Raw genomic sequence first — 18,842 nt, 5'->3', positions numbered from 1 at the left:
TCACTTCTTCTCTTCTGACACCCTGCCAATTTTCATTCTTTTTCGAGAGATCACTCGATTTTTCAAAAATTTTCGACCCATCTCTCGAGGGGGCATACCACCCATTAAATTAACATTTTATGGGGCATTTTCTTCACACCAATTTTTCTTTCTTTGAAATGACGTGATAAACCACACCATCTCAAAGAGGGGCAAATGTAGTCACACAAATCTGTCTAGCTTAATTAATTAAATAAGTGCTATTTATGTGATTAAAAATCCACTAGCCATCAATTAATTAAATTAATATTTAATTAATTCATCCCCAAACATTCTTCTATTAATTAAATAAATTATTCAATTTATTTTAATTAATTCCTTAAATAAATTATTCAATTTATTTTAATTAATTCATTAAATCAAATTCCAATCAATTAAATAAATAAAATCTATTTATTTAATTAAATCCCCCTATTCCTCTTTTAAATAAATTAAATAAAAATATTTATTTAAATCATTATCCCCCCCCACTTGCATTTTCCTACAAATGCAACTTGCACTCATTTATTGAAATAAACTAATTTTATTTTAAATAAAAATCCTATTTTCCCTCACCCACCAAATCCAATTGCAAAATCTAATCCCCTTCTAGATTCTTCTAACCCCTTCCTAATTAGCCTAATCCATCCCCTAATTATTGTTACATTCCTAAGCAAAATGGAGTCACTTCTCAAAGATTTCAAAAGTCTTTGAAAAACATTTAATGCTTTGTGTGTTCAACAAATTAACCCCCAAAGTCTTCAAAAACCACTAATGGCTCTTACATGACCATTTATGGCTCTTACATAACCATTTATGGTTATTTCAAACTTGTCCCCCCAAGCATTTATTGCTTTGACCATATTTATCCTTCTTGCCTTTGCACAAGAGTTTATCCATTGGATAAAAGCTTTATTCTTTGAATAAAGAGTTTATTTATTCAACTAACCTCGACTTTAACTCCAAAGTCATGTCAAGCATTTAATGCTTATTCCCTCTCCTCTCAACCTATCTCACATTAACACTTGTCATCCTGGGATTGGGTTGAAAGCCCTCACATGGATTTGAAATCATTCAATCCTGACCCTTGTTGAGATTACTCAATCTCAACCATCCATTGCTCCATTTTCCCTATAAATAGAGCCCATTTCTTCATAATCCAGATCCTGAAAACTTGTATGCATTTAACCTATAGGCATTTTAGAGAGCATTTAGCATAGCAAACTAATATCTTTGTTATTTTAGTTAAAATCAATCATTTTAATAGCATCTAGTATTTTAGTTTTTCATTTCCCATTTGAAGCAAAATACTCAAATCTCAATCCTCCATAAGCATCCATAGTGCAAAAAGCTGCTGAGAGCTACACTATTTTGGAACTTAGAGAGGAGAGGAACAAAGGAGAAGAAGCTAAGAGCATGTTAGGAGGTATTTGAAGATGCCTCATCATATTTGCTTCTTTAGTTAAATATGCTTTCATGTTTTTAGTATCTCTTTTGATATGCCTGTTTAGATTAGTTTTTGATTGATTAACACTAACGATTCCTTGTGTCTTGTGTTGTTTGTCATTTGCTAACCTTATCCATTTAGCAGGGCATCAATGACTAAAAAAGTAAAAAGAAAAGAAAATATGTTTAGTGCACCCTCTCATAGAGGGGCGTGGGAAGGTGTTAACAACTCTTACTATTTGTGGGTGTCTTATCTGAGTGCTCATTAGTTTCGTTCCCAACGTAATGACACCAACGATAACAATTTACAAGTGCACAAATGAAAGATGTATTATCTACTTGTGGTGATGAGTGATTAGTGCAAATTAAATATGATGAATTTTGGGTCCTTTTTAAAGCTTGTTTTTTAGTGAGGCAAGTGACTCCATTCTTCCTCTCCAACGTAGGCTTGCATCATGTTAAATTCTATTTCATAGGATCATACTTTTGTTATTCATGTGTTGTCATTCTAATTGGTTGTGATCTCGTTATGCAATGCATGTTTTTTTGTAGCGTGTGTTAGTCTTGGTCCTCGTTCCCCATGTTTGGTATGCTCCTAAAGTTTTGGATTATTGATGTGCTTGAAAGAGGCGCACATCCCCAACTAGATAGAGCCAATGTTGGGACTCAAATTATTTGTTGCCTTTTTGTGTCCAATCCATTCCCCTTTTGTGTCTTAATGAAATATGACCCACTATTGATAACAAATTTGAGAGGATTTAAATGGGTCATCACACTATTAATTTCCCTTGAGTATATTGTTGAAGATCATCGTTTTCATCCCTTAGTAAAGAAAACCAAGTTGTAAAAATTCAAATTTTGACTAATTCTTAGTTATTAAATTGTCAAGGTTTTGGCCTATCAATTCCCCTCATCTTCCTATCACGAGTCTCCCTTCATCCATCTAATTCCCTTTTCCTTGCCCAAGTCAAAATATCTAAGTATATTGCTGCAAACTTTAGCTATACCCTTCACACCTCATTACCATTTTGGCATGCATCATCGCTTACCCCAATCCATGACCTTGATGGCTCCTTCCCTCTTTCAAATTTGCTTGTCTTTTGGGCATTGGTTTTTTGGCATTCTTTTTATCTGTTTACTTTCCCAATATATGGTATATGTTAGTCCCCTGATTTGTTCAAATTATTGCAAGTTTTCGCAAGTTATTCATGGGTCATGCTTTTTATGTTCAACTTACCTTCTTCCACTCGTTTGTATGGGCTATGGCTCAGGCTTGATGCACGATGTTTGATGATGGCTTGATGAGGAGATAATAATTGATGTGTTTTCTCCTTGGCTTGATTGGTAGTTTTTGAGTGGTAAGCCTAAAGGCCAATGACTGAGAAATTGATACTTTTTGGTCTTGTATGTTTCTTCTTTCCTTTGGCATGATCTTGGTGTAGAATATGAGGTAAACCTGAATGTTAATGACCAACAAGGTCTAGCTAGTTTGAACATGTGAAGATTTTAATGATTTTCCTTCATGAAGAGGTGCACATCAAGGCTTGCTTTTTGGTCGATTATGCCTATGATACATTTTTACATGTCCTAAATGCATGATAATGCTAGCACCACCTATCAAAATTAATGGAACTGCTCCTCAAGATACCTGATGTTTATTTTATAATTATCCTTCAATTTGATGCATTTGTTCTGGGGGAATATTCATTCATTGATTTTGAGTTTTCTATATAGTTTTTTCATCTTAGGATTTGCTCTTGTCATGAGGTTTTGTTGATGTTTGTTCATGGGAGCTTCACTTAGTGAACTTAGGTTATATCATGTGTGTTCATGACATACTAATGAATCCCCCTATTTTCAAAAGATATTGCCCTAAACTCATTTTTTGTCACCCCCTCTCAATACACAACCTGAATTAAAAACCCCCCTATTTTTGGTAGATATTGTATTTTTTAATAGCCCAAATTAAAATCTCCATATTTTCACTGATAAGCAATATATTGTACCCTCATTTTTGGGATATTAAACCCTCCAATATGATCACATGTGATATGATATTGCATAGCCAGTGAAGCCCCCATGTGTTTGCTATCATTTTTTATTATTAGATAGTGTAGGCAAAGTAGAGATTAGCAAAAAGTATTTAGAAGGGTACGACCTTCAAAAAATTAATTGCAAGATGGTAAAGGTTGTTTCTAACTGTAAAAGGAATATTGTGATATCATTCTCTTGTTTCATGACTCCATTATTGTATGTATAAACTCAAAAAATACTTCATTTAGGATCATTTTCTTCAACACACTTGTGATTGTAATCATCACTAGAGGAACTTGATAAAGTTTTTAAATCTATTACAAGTGTTGTGGTAGCTCTTTTGTACAATTGTATTTGAGTTTGGAAAGATCAATAGTGGATAACTAAGGAGATGAAATTGTTAATAGTATCTGTTGATATCGTAATAAATAGATCACCTTCAATTCATCGTTTTTCCTTTACCATTTCCTCTTGTTTATTATGACTCTTCTATCATGGAATAGACATTGGTCTATTTATATATATTGCAATCACTTACAAAAAAATCATAAACCGATTTGATTTTAGTTTTAATTTGTGTGTTCATGATATCATTATGTCCAAGAAGCTAAAAAAACTCTATTTTGTGAATTGTGAGACTCACCCCAACTTGAATTTGTTACCAACATGTTGCATAAACTATATAGGGGTTAGAAATAGCTAGTTTACCTAGTCTAGTGACCGTCTTAGGGGCTAATTAGGCAAGTTGAGTTTATCTATCATTCATTTCATTGTTTCTTATCTTAGGTAATTTCAATACTTGTAAACGTATACCCTAGGAATACACTCTTGAGTTTGAGTTAAGCTCAAAGTATAGAAGATAAAACCCACTGTTATTGAGTAAGCTTGTGTCCATAGTTTTGTTGATGAACTAATTTCATTTCCTTCTTGAAAAACTTGGCCTTGTGGATGATATTTAATCCTATTAAATGGAGTAGTGGTTTCAAGACCTAACACATCCCTATAGAAGGAATATGTCCCTAAGAAAAATATTGTCGATGCCCTAAACAACAATTTAGATAATTCAAACATTGTTGGAGATAATTCCAAACAAAGGAAGTTGATGAAGCTACAAACAAGAAACATAAAATAACTAAGGAAGTTGGAAATGTGTTCAACATAAAGCAAGTTGCTACTAGTGATCTAGTAATGCCTTTCATCCCCAACACTAATGTTGTGACAATTCCATTGTCTACTCCCTTGTTAGCATACCAACCAGTTAACATGGCTCAAGTAGTAAGTTAGTTGACAACTCAAATGCTACACAAGGAATTGTTAAGGATCCTTGAATAGAGAGAAAGGGTGTCTCTTTATATCATTCCCCCTATTATTTTTTATTAGCTAAAAGAACTTATAAATGTTCCCAAAGACAAGGTAGCTCATATGTACTCGGGCATTAACTCTATAAATAAAAAACAAGAAGTTGACACATTCTACACATCTTTGTTGATAAATGAATGGTTAGTGCATAATTTGATGAATACTACGAGGGGGGGGGGGTGAATTAGTATACCAATAAGTATTGAACTCAAACTCTTAAACAATTTAGAAGATAACCGATATAACAGATTCACTAATAAACCGGTTAAGATAAATGCAAACCAAATAGCAAATAAAGCATTCACCCACAAAAGAAAAATCACCATAACACAAGATATTTTGACGTGGAAACCCAAATGGGAAAAACCATGGTGAGCAGAAACTCACAAGTAACTATCTGCAGAATAGAAACTAGACCGGTTAAGGTCAGACCGGTTAAGGTCATACAATGTTCTTAACCAGAACAGATCCTGTTAGGAATCTAGATCTCTGTTAGGAGATAAGTCCTGTTAAAGACTACCTTGCTAAAGGATTTCAGATCCACAGTTGTGAACCACCTTGTTAGAGGATTTACAAAGGCTTTGCTAGGCCTACCTGGTTAAGGGTTTCAGACTTGTCGAAGATGTGAGTAATCAACAAGTGAGTGATCTAGATACTAGCACAATATGCTTGGTTAGATCCTTGATAGCTCATTGTTAATGCACTTCAGCGTTACTTTAGTCTTTAATATCTCCACACTCTAACTCTTCACATAGACCTAATCTTCTCTGCAAAGATTGCACATAACCTTCTCATACATCATACATCATACATCTCTTTTTTTTTTTACACTTTTTTTTAAACCCTAGACATGATGTCCTTATAAAGGAAACTGATTTCATGTCAGTCCAATAGGATTAAACTACAAGTTCCTAGGTTTAGTGCATCTAGACACATTTGGTAACATGACACAAAATCACCACCAAAGTGTCGGTGGATGATAACTCATCACAGAAATACCGATTGGTAACTCATCATAGAGTAATACCGGTCCATACAATATACCGATTACCGGTTGTCAAAAATGAAGTCTGGAAAATGTTAACTACCACTTTGTTCCTTCGTACTGCTTGAGATCCTCAAATTGCTTGAGGTCTTCATACCGCTTGGGTTCTCCATACTGCTTGAGTTCTCCATACCGCATGAGGTCTTCAGTCAATTTGTGACCGGTAAACATCTTCTACAAAACAACGATAGTCTAAAGACTATGATACATAATACCGGTTGGAACAATTACCAATTGAGCATAACTCATTCATTAAGAAAGTGTGTGTCCATCACAAAGAAAGTGTATGTCCATCAATGACAATCAAAACATCATCAAAATGCCAACAATCTCCCTCTTTGGCATTGATGGCAACACTTAGGAAAATTTTGACATCTAAGTGATTTTACAACAAAAATATGCCATAATCAAAATTACCCCCCCTAAGCATATACACTACCCCTTTTGCAGAAATTACAATGTATACTACTCCCCCAAAGTGGTAATATGAAAGTATACATAACATTCACCAAAATTTTAAATACTACTCCCCCTTTGCCAACAATGACAAAGTAATGCAAAATAACCCCTGTTTCTCATTATCATTAAAATTGAGGAAATATTTATGACAATAAGGAATGAAACTTATCAAAAATAGATTTAAAATCCTGCATAAAAGTTTTCATGGCCAATGACCATGACTCAATTAATGAGGTAGCAACCTCACTTTCTGTCTGCATCTGGAATACCAGTTCTTTCATAGCGTCAATGGTACTCATTTCTTGAGTTACCGTGATGGCTTCTAGATTGAGAAAACATTTCTGAAGAACTTGCAGTCTAGGAAATAAGACCAGTTGAAGCTCCTGCAAATCTTTTGTCTAGTTGCAGATTTCTGATTCCACCTTGGCAATCTGCAGCTGATAATGATGGACCATTTGCCCATATGTAGTAAATGAATCATATGGAATCTTGAAGTTGCTAATGTATGCCTGGAACTTTGATTGGAGTTTATCTTTCTTCTTAAGCACATCATCACAAAATAGATGGGGTTGGTAGATTTTACTCAGTAGTAATTTGCCCTAATCTATAACAACACCTATATCCTTCTGCTGTTTCAAAAGTTGTGACCTAAGCTCATTCAGTTTCTTGACTAAGGCAGTGTTGAGTGCCTTTTCATGGTTCTTTTTGGTAGTGGCAGTGGCAACATCTTCCAAGCATTGTACTTGGTCCTCTACTATAGTGCAAAGAAGTTTTAGCTTGGCTAAAGAGGAATCGGTACTACGGAGGTTAGTACCAGGAATCAGACTGGTGAGGGTGTCAACAATAGTTTGAATGACATACTGTTCCTTCTTCCTCCTCAATGCTTCCAATCTTTCCTCTGCAAGCTTTATGCTTTGAAGCAACTCCAATTCATTTGCAGATTGAAGGTCAATAGGACTAGTGTGATTTGATCACCGGTTGCCTTGACCTGTTTGATTTTCTCTACTTCCTTCTTCTCTTCAATGCTTTTCTTTTCCTCTTCTTTCTTCCTTTTTTCTTCTTCTTGTGTTTTCTTCTCCATTTCTTCCTTTTTCTTGTCCTCTTCCTTCTTTTTCTTCTCTTCCTCCTCTTTCCTTTTCTCTTCTTGTTTCCTCTTATCCTCTTCTTGTTTCCTCTTATCCTCTTCTTGTTTCCTCTTATCCTCCTCTTTCCTTTTCTCTTCCTCTTTTCTCTTGTCTTCCTCTTGCCTTGCCTTTTCCGCTCGCTCTTTCTCTTTATTAGTCTTTTCCTTGTCCTGTTTCTCTCTTTCTGCTTTTTCTTTGTCCTGTCTTTCTTTCTCAGCTTCTTCTTTATCAGGAGTGACATCCTTAGTATCTAATGCATCCACATCAATAGTGTCAACCTGTTTTGTAACTCTTTCTCCTTCACTGTCAAACACTTCATCCGGTTTGCCTGATGTAAGATCAGGTGCTTGTTCAGATTGGCCTCAGACACTTGATGTAACCGGACAAAAACTTTGGCATGTAGATGTGTGTCCTTCTCCACTTCAGAAGCTCTGCCTTCTAGCAGCCTGAGTCTTCTCCTTCTCATGAAGAAGAGACCTTTTTTTTAATCCATTATCTCAAATAATTCAGAATTGGAGGCATCGGGAAAGTATTGTGCAAAGACTTTCTCCCTTATTTCTTGTTCCTTCTCAATGGAAATGTGCCATTTATTGTCCAGATAATTGTATAAAGAATCAGGTGTGACCGATCTGATTTTAGATGGCGATCGGTCATTGACACACAAATATCTAATAACCTCTTATTCTACTTCATCTTTCTCACTATCAGAAAAATCATCAAAATATTCTTTCAAATCATCAAGCACCTTTCTCTTAATGTTCTTGATTGTCCTTTGACAATGTGTCATCGGTTTATAAGAAGAGATGTCTATATTTACTAGTGTTGATGATGCAGGTGCATTCCCGGTAGATTTTGCTTTCTTTCTTGTTTGCCTTGTCTTCTTAGGTTGTACTTCCGGTTCAGTATCCTCTGACTTCGGTGAGCTGTTTTTAGTTTTTTGCTTCCTCTCAAAGAATTTAGCGGGAGCAACCTTAGGTTTCTACTTGGAAGGTGACTGCTTGGTCACTTTTGGACTGGCTGAGGTAACCGGTGCCGATACCGATGGCACTGCCTTGCCCTTTTTCTGTGTCGGATTTTCAACTGGTGTTACCCTCTCTAAGTAGGTGCCAGTTCATTTTTTCTTTACATCTAATGGTGAGGCAAGCAGGGTAGAGGCATACTCGATCAACATATCATACATTAATTCATACCCCATTGGCTCAACTGATTCCTTTCTTGGTTCCACTGCTTCCATTATGCATTCATCTACTTTTATGGTGAAGGAGATGTCATCTTCATACTTCTTCACAATATCTCTAGATATCCTCATCCTCTGGCTCATTTTCCACTTAAATTCATCAAAATATTTATTCAGAACCTGAGGACATCTGGTTCCTACTGCTTGAAGACTTTCCCTAATTTGCTTGGAGACCGGTTGGTCAGCAGACCATTGAACATCACCTACTCCAGGGAAATACCCTTGAAAGTAGAAAATAGGCCAACCAAAAGTTGTCCAAACTCGAACCTTAAAGCACTATCCTGTTTGATGGACTTTAGGTTCAATAGCAGTTGCTTTTGCAAACAAGTACACAAATCAAATAAGGCATCTTCCTTGATCATTCTGTATGCGGCATTCACTGCAGTAGCAGGGACAAAGTTTTTTCTGCTGGCATAAAACATTCGGTAGCCAATTACCATGCAAGCAAACTTAACCAAATCATCTCTGATGGTGTTGACGGTCATCACTCGTTGGTCGCTCAGAGAACTGGTGAGCTTAGTCATTTTAGTCTTGGTGACCTTCCTTACAGCTGACACCTCTCCAATGTTATAGAAACCAGTGATGGCATGAATTGCTTCCAAAGTGATGTCATGCGTCCGCTCAAGATACATTTTATCACCGTGCACTGTGCTCAGGATGATGCGGATGTGATCTTCAGTAAACTCTTCCAGAAAATAAACCACATTGTGTAGTTTCTTCCTCTCTAGGATGCTATATTCCGGTTTGATTTTCTTGTCATCCCCACAGAACAAACTTAGTTGGGAATGGATCACTAGGGATCCTAGGTCTTCCAATTTACAATCAATATATCCTGAAATATCTTCCTCAACTATAACTCCGACGGGTATCTGGGATAGGGCATTGTATTTCATCTTCTTTTGAATAAAATCAGCTAAGTGTACAGGTACACTCAAACTGGAGTGTGATGCGAAAGCCATGATTAAATGATAAATAAGAATTTCGAGAAATACCTTCACAAACTGAAATTTAAGTTTTGCCAAAGTTGCTCACAACACACCGCTTAGTGTTCTTCATCGATAGATTGAAAGTCTGCTGGATTCCTTTGTAAGATTTTTGAATTCGCTCTGAATCACTAGATGAATCACTCCTATCGCTCTGCTCTTGAAAATTCTTCGCTTGAAAACAGATAAGTGAAAATGGCATCAAAAATCCCTTTTATACAATCTTTCACCTACCATAATAAATGCATCACCGCTAGGGTACAAACCCTAATTTTGCCTTTTACCACTTTAAGTCTTCTTCTGATTGACAGGTAACATATACCGATTAAGGTCGATATAAACTGGGGGTTCAAATATTTCACCAATATGCTCCCCCCAAGCTTTTTTGAAGCTCAGTTTGTCGGTTCAGAGACTTCCACACTAGGTGCAGAAATCGGTTCATCCAGTGACTCTTCTTTAGGTTTCTTTTTCTAAGTTTTATTCATTCTCGCTTGAATGGTTTCAACATCAATCTTCCCTTCTGGATTGATCGGTATATCATTCGATAGGTTCTTTTTCATTCTGCAGGTTCTGGCAGTGTGACCCGATTTGTTGCAATGATAGCATACCATTCTAGGTGTTCTCCATGGTCCATTATTCATACTACCATTCTTCCTTCTGCATGTTGTAGCAGTGTGACTGCTACCATGACAAATCAAACAGGTTACTCTCTAGCTAGTTACCGCTTGATAGCTACCTAATCGATGGTCATAGGTATTATATCGGTTGAGATTCCGGTTCATAGAGGGTTCCGGGATAACTCCTTGAGTCCTTGGAGGGTATCTCCCAATGTTGTGCACAACAGACTTGCATTCAAATGCTTTATGCCCAAACTTGTTGCATGCATAGTAGTTTCCATTGAATCTATTAGATCTAGGCTTATTGATTAGAAAATAAGGAAAATTATTGTATGCCTTGCTTCTACACACATTAGCAGTATGTCCTTCCTTGAGACAATTGAAGAAAACAAGTTTAAAATTTTGCTTACCTTTATCCTTGGATATTGGTTGCTTCTTTGATGCTTCATCTTTTGTTCCAAAGGTTTCACCTTCCTCATACCCAGAGAAACCAAGTCCAGTGGTATTCTTTACCAGTTTTGCCGATTCAAGCTTTTGCTCTAGCTTAGCAGTTTTCTGATTGAATTTGGCAAGTATCTCCTTTGACTCAATAAGTTCCTTGGAGATAGAAGCATTGGATTCCTTCAAGGTTGCATTCTCAGAGATAGCCATGTTTAGTTCACCTTGCATTTCTTCTTTTTCCACTTTACTCTCTTGGAGATGAGCGGTAAGGGCGCTGATTTCTTGCTTCAACTTGGAGATCTCATGATCTTTGTCTTTTACCAGTTCTTCAGCTTTCCTTCGGTTTTCAAGCTCTTGACACATTCTGATAGTCATTCCTTCCAACTCCTTTCTCAGGTTGGCTTTAGATTCATTTAGTTTTTCAACTTCTTCAACTAGGGCATCCATGTCAGCTTCATGAGAAGAGCTATTTGCAGTAAGTTCCATCAGTTTCTCAGCATGCTCTCTTCTTTTGTCCAAAGAAGCTTTATACTTGACTTTGAGTTCATCATAGGCTCTCTCAGTCTGAGTGAGATGATGAGTAAGTTCCCTCACAATGTATTCCCCCATGTCTCCTTCCAAGTGGTTAGACTTATAGAAAGGTTGGCTCTGATACCAATTGATGAATACTAAGAGGGGGGGGTGAATTAGTATACCAATAAGTACTGAACTCAAACTCTTAAACAATTTAGCAGATAACCAATATAACAGATTCACTAATAAACTAGTTAAGATAAATGTAAACCAAATAGCAAATAAAGCATTCACCCACAAAAGCACAATCACCATAACACAAGATATTTTGACGTGGAAACCCAAATGGGAAAAACCACAGTGAGCAGAAACTCACAAGTAACTATAAGCAGGATAGAAACCAGACTGATTAAGGTCAGACCGGTTAAGGTCATACAATGTTCTTCACTAGAATAGATCCTTATAGGAATCTAGATCTCTGTTAGGAGATAAGTCCTGTTAAAGACTACCTTGCTAAAGGATTTCAGATCCACAGTTGTGAACCACCTTGTTAGAGGATTTACAAAGGCTTTGCTAGGCCTACTTGGTTAAGGGTTTTAGACTTGTCGAAGATGTGAGTAATCAACAAGTGAGTGATCTAGATACTAGAAAAATATGCTTGGTTAGATCCTTGATAGCTCATTGTTAATGCACTTCAGCATTACTTCAGTCTTCAATATCCCCACACTTTAACTCTTCACACAAACCTAATATTCTCTGCAAAGATCGCACATAACCTTCTCATACATCATACATCTATTTTTTTTACACTTTTTTTTAAACCCTAGACATGATGTCCTTATAAAGGAATCTGATTTCATGTCGGTCCAATAGGATTAAACTACAAGTTCCCAGGTTCAGTGCATCTAGACACATTTGGTAACACGACACAAAATCACCGCCAAAGTGTCGGTGGATGATAACTCATCATAGAAATACTGGTTGGTAACTCATCATAGAGTAATACCGGTTCATACAATATACCGATTACCTGTTGTCAAAAATGAAGACTGGAAAATGTTAACTACCGCTTTGTTCCTTCGTACAGCTTGAGATCCTCGAAGCGCTTGAGGTCTTCATACCACTTGGGTTCTCCATACCGCTTGAGTTCTCCATACAGCTTGAGCTCTTCATTCAATTTGTGATCGGTAAACATCTTCTACAAAACACCGATAGTCTAAAGCCTATGATACATAATATCGGTTGGAACAATTACCGGTTGAGCATAACTCATTCATTAAGAAAGTGTGTGTCCATCACAAAGAAAGTGTATTTCCATCAATGACAATCAAAACATCATCAAAATGCCAACATAATTGTATGTTAAACTTTGGGGGCATTTAGCAATGTGATGCCATTAGAAGTCATGAATTTGTTAGCAACCACCAAGAGGGAAGACTGAGAGAGGGGGGGGGTTGAATCAGTCTTCACCGCAACACCAAACTTATTCACAAAACACAGATCTAATAAATTGCAACAATAAAACATATAAGAAAATTAACAACACAATACACAACACCAAGATTTGGATGTGGAAACCCTGGTTAAGGGAAAAACCATGGTGGGAACCTACCCACAATAAGATGATACTCTACAATAGTATGTGAAAATATTACAATGGGGAATGCACATGCATTCAGACACATTACCTAGAGCTCACTACTCAAATATAATAGACTGGAAGGCTACAACCCTCAGGGAAGTCTCATTGACTTACAATAAGATTCATACTACAATCAAAAAGAAATGAACTGAAAGAATAACATCTCCAAATCGCTGATTACAGTTCCGATTAAGCATAGATGTCTGCCGTGCAATACCAATCTCACCTAAAGCTCAACAACAAAAGATAAATCACTTGTTCGCACATAAACCTCTCTTTCATAATGCAAACACAACATCGATACCTAAATTACATGAATATATCACTTATTTATACAAATCATCAACCTTGATAACAAGGTCGGCCTAACCCTCAACTCATAATTACAAAATTACATCACACGATACAAAAATCATCCACTGGACCAATATAATGGTTTACATAGCATAGCATGGTCCTAAATTTTTTTCCCAAACACTCAACTCCACCGGAAATCATGCCAAGATCAACTGCACACACTACACCACGAGGAATACCGTATAACATGCAAATCAATACCCACAAAAATCAATGCATATTGCCAAAACAAATAGGACATGACTAGGAAACACCAACAAGCATATTAGAATCATCAGGAACAACTACACCAACACCACTTATCAAATCTTCATTGATCAACATGAGGTACTCAAGAACACAACCAATTGTTAATTGTCATGAAGAAAGATAACTTCCAGAGCACCAAATCATGAACCATTTGAAATGAAGATACACAAGACCATCCCAAACAATATCCCAAAGTCTCAACACAAGATCTGATCACAACGGAATATACCGACAGTTTGGTAAGACAAAACTGCAAATTGGACCATAAAATCTTCCCAAATGCAATCACCAGAACAAATCACAGGAATATGTTGACATCAATGACAACAACACATCCTAGTAGAAACAATGACCAACAATATCCAATAATCTCCCCCTTTGGCATTGATGGCAACATATGAATGTAAAAAACAATCAATGCAAAGAAAAGAAGATATCTCTAGCAGACTCCCCCTAAGATTGGGACTTAGAAAGAAGTTTTTCACATGATCTCTCTCCCCCTTTGACAGCAATGGAAAAGATCTCAAAATAGAAAACCAAACTCTCTCCCCATAAAGAAACATGAATCTCTCTCCCCAAAAAATACATAACTAGACTACTCCAGCAGAGGAGCAACACCAACACACTAATCCAGATAAAGAGATAAAGCTCTGAAATGCATCAGATCGATGCAACTCAATGCATCTAGTTCTCATCAGGAGAAGTGGATACCCCTAACTTGTCTCTCAAGTAGACAAATGTATTTGTAGGTAAAGGCTTAGTGAAAATATCAGCTATTTGTTCCTTTGTAGATACATACTCCAGCTTCACCTTCTCTTCACTGACTTTCTCTCTCAAGTAATGATATTTGATTAACACATGTTTAGTCTTTGAATGTTGCACTAGATTCTTTGACATGTTGATAGCACTAGAATTATCACAGTATATAATAGTAGGCTCATTATGAATAATTGATATTTTTCAACATTTGCTTCATCCAAACTACGTGAGTACAATTACTAGAAGCAACAATGTACTCACCTTCAGCAGTAGATAAGGATACTGAATCTTGTTTCTTACTAGCCAATGAAACCAACTTCTTACCCAAAAAGAATGCTCCATTGGTAGTGCTCTTCCGATCATTAACATCACCAACCCAATCAGTATCAGTGTAAGCACATAGCATGAAATAATCATTCCTCAGATACCATAGTCCATAGTCCACAGTTCCCTTCAAGTATCTGAATATCCTCTTAACAACGGTAACATGACTCTCTTTTGGATCAACTTGATATCTAGCAGCCATGCACACAACATGTATAATGTCTGGTCTAGTCTAAGTAAGATATAGCAGTCCACCAACCATAGATTTGTACAAACTCTGATTATCTTTAGGAGATTAATCATTCTTAGACAATTTATAACTAGTCACCATAGGAGTTCCAATCGATTTGGAGTCATCTAACCCAAACTTCTTCAACAATTCCTTCACATACTTAGTTTGAGATATAAATATACCTTTTCTAGTCTGTGCAAACTACAAACCTAAGAAAAATTTCATCTCACTAATCATAAACATCTCAAATTCCTTCTGCCTATCACCGACAAACTTTATACTCAATTCATCATCACCTCCAAAGATAATATCATCAACAAAGACTTCAACAATCAAGATGTTATCTTTTCAATCTTAAAGTACAGATTACTGTCTACAACACCTTTAGTAAATCCCAATTTCAACAAATATTTATCTAGTCTAGCATACCAGGCTCCAGGGGCTTGTTTCAATCCATAAAGAGATTTCTTAAATTTACATACCATGTCTCCATTATCTGACAATGTAAACTTATTCCTCAAGATCACCATTCAAAAAGGCAGATTTGACATCCATTTGATATACCTTGAAATCTTTATAAGCAGCATAAGAAAGCAACAATCTAGTAGCTTCAAGTTTGGCATCTAGAGAAAAAGTCTCCTCATAATCGATTCCTTCTTGCTATGAGTATCCTTTGCAAACTAGTCTAGCTTTATTTCTAACTACTTCACCAACTTCATTCAATTTATTCTTGAATACCCATTTAGTACCAATAACATTCTTATCCTTAGGTCTAGGCACAAGTTCCCATGTATTATTCTTCTCATTCTGATCTAGTTCTTCTTCCATAGCTCTCATCCAACTTTCATCTTTATAGGCTTCAACAACATCTTTAGGTTCAACTTTAGAAATCAAACATACTTCTTCAACAACTAACCTTCTTCTAGTCATTACACCTTCATTCTTATCACCAATAATTTGATTTTCAGAATAATTTAGTCTTACATACCTCGGTGTCTTCTAATTGTTCTGATTCCTAGGTTCCTGCACTCTTTCACCAACGATAGCAACATCCGGATTAAATATCTCTACCAGATCATTCTGCTTAGGCTCTTTAGGCTGAATAGGGGCTAAAACAATATGTTGTCCATCATCATAACCACATCCTCTAATCTCCTTCCCAAGGTACTCATCCACCTTCACATTTGCACTCTCTACACTCTTTCTCAATCTCTTGTTGTAGCACCGGTAGGCCTTTCTCTTTGTAGAATATCCCAAGAAGATACCTTCATCACTTCTAGCATCAAACTTTCCTATGTCCTCATCTCTCTTGATATAACATTTTCTACCAAATACTCTGAAATATCTCGCAGTAGGAACATGACCAAACCATAACTCATAAGGGGTCTTATCGGTATCACCTTTGATGTGAACTGTATTGAATGTATAAACAATAGTGCTAATAACTTCTCTACAGTAGATCTTCAGAACATTTACTTCAATCAACACAGTCCTTGCAGCATCCAAAACAATTTTGTTCTTCCTCTCAACAATGCCATTATGCTGAGGGGTTATAAGAGAAGATAATTGTCTTCTAATCCCATGCTTCTCATATAATGAATTGAGCTCACTGGAACAAAATTCTCCACCTCTATCAGATCTCAAACACTTTACCTTCAAACCAGACTCAGTCTCCACTTTTTCTTTAAATATCTTGAATTTATCAAATGTTTCTGATTTCTCCTTCAAAAAGACAACCCACATCATCCCGAAATAATCATCAATTAGCAGCATAAAATATCTATCACCCTGCACACTTCTAACATTTGTCGGTCCACATAGGTCAGTATGCACATGATCTAGTAGTCCATCTGATGTATACTATTTTCTCTTGAAATAAATTCTTGTTTACTTACCCAACTAACATTCCTTACATACCGGATTAGAAGGCTTAACAATCTTAGGCAAATCTCTAACATCATGTGTAGAACTGATCTTAATCATTGAATCAAAGTTCACATGACAAATTATCTTATGCCACAACCAACTCTCATCAATCTGAGAAATCAAACAACTTTTCTCACCATCATTCAAATGAAAAATGTTACCTTTAGTCTTAGTTCCAGATGCAATCTCTATACTAGAGGCATTCAAGATCTTGCATTTTCTATCCTTGAATTTTATATCATAACCTTTATCAACCATCTGTCCAACACTCAAAAGATTATGTTTCAAACCTTCAACATACAAGACATAATCAATGTTATGCTTACCATCAAAAGAAATAGAACCTCTCCCACATATTACACAGGCTTTGTCATTTCCAAATCTAACTATTCCACCATCATACCTTTCCATGCTCACAAATTTTCTTTTATCACTGGTCATATGATGTGAACAACCACTGTCAATTACCCATTCATCTTTCTCTTCAACTTTAGCAACCAAAGCTTTCTCCTCAATAGTATAGCTAGTAGAATCAATAGGTACAAGTTCATCTTCCTTAATGGCTATAAACACAACTTCATCTCCTTCTGATTCTTCATCTGTAACACGTTCAACAACAACATAATATCGATTCTTCTGATTCCTAAACTTTCAGTTAGGCTTATAAGGCTTATCATACTTGTCATGCTTATCATATCTATCATGCTTATAAAATTATCATGTCTGTCATACATAGCCATTCTCTCTAAGAATCTAGAAGAAAAATGTCCTTTCTTGTTACAATAGAAAAATTTCAAAGGCAACTTTCCATCATACTTACTGGCACCTTTAGGCAATCTTTGAGAAATCAATGCTTCAAGCTCATCCAGCTATCTTTCTTGCTCTTCCATCTCTTCTCTCTCTCTCTCTCTCTCTCTCTCTTTCTTATATATGGATATTCTGCATTCATCAGGATCATATTTTTGCTTACCAGATATAGATACAGATGCTCTAAATGCTATCTCAGACTTTCCATGCGATTCACCAAACTCACTCAACTCAAATGAAGCAATCTTTCCAACGAACATATCCCTTGTCACTGTAGTCACACTCCATATCTCATCAATAGTAGCAACCTTATGTTTATAAGGAGGAAAATATTTCAACACCTTAGCAATAATTTCATCTTCCTCAATGGTTCCAACGACACATCTGATACCTAGGACAAGATGATTCACCTTAGCCACGAAAGAGAGTATAATCTCATCATCTCCCATCTTCAATGTCTCATATTTTCCTTTCAAACTCTGCAACTTGGCAACTTTCACTTGTTTATCACCTTCATACATGATCTCAATGTTAGGACCCGGGGGGGGGGGGGGGGGGGGTGAATCAATTGACTATGAATTTCAACCCAAATATAACTTAATCAAACTTGATACTTAATACCGGTAAACTAAACTTAATTCTGATTAACAGATTAATAGTTAATATCAGTACCAGTGAAACTTTATTGCATAAAACAGAAAGAGAAACAACATCCACAACACATAATACATAGATTTTAACGTGGAAACCCTGTAAGGGGAAAAACCACGATGGGAAATGTTACCCACAATCAGATGATACCACTATAGATAGTATGTGTATACAAATGGGGTCTGCACATGCAGAATAGGCCAACCACCTAGAGCTCACTGCTCAATCACAAAATAGGAGTCACATTGACTACAATTGGATGGTTAAATCCAATGATAATGTACTGCTTAAAGTAGCATCTCCAATGTTGGATTCAGTACCGGTTAAGCTCTGATAATCACCTTCAAACCTTCCTTGAACCTTCTCTATGGTCTTCTCATATGATCTTCAATATTCGCTCGTACCATATGCCATCTCCTTTATCTCATAAATTGAGATCTTACATATATACCAAAACCTAAGACCAAATGTGTAGGTCGGCTCACTAAGAATATTACAATAGAATCAATTACAAATAAGTCAAGATGCAATGCATCATGTCGGATCGATACATTTACAACAATATCTAATCAATAAATCATCTCCATAACGTGTCGTGCTGATCTATAATAGATAATGC

The sequence above is a fragment of the Cryptomeria japonica genome, chromosome 3 (genome assembly GCF_030272615.1).
Source record: "Cryptomeria japonica chromosome 3, Sugi_1.0, whole genome shotgun sequence".
In the NCBI taxonomy this organism is placed as follows: Eukaryota; Viridiplantae; Streptophyta; class Pinopsida; order Cupressales; family Cupressaceae; genus Cryptomeria; species Cryptomeria japonica.
Note: the sequence above shows the minus strand (reverse complement) of the source record.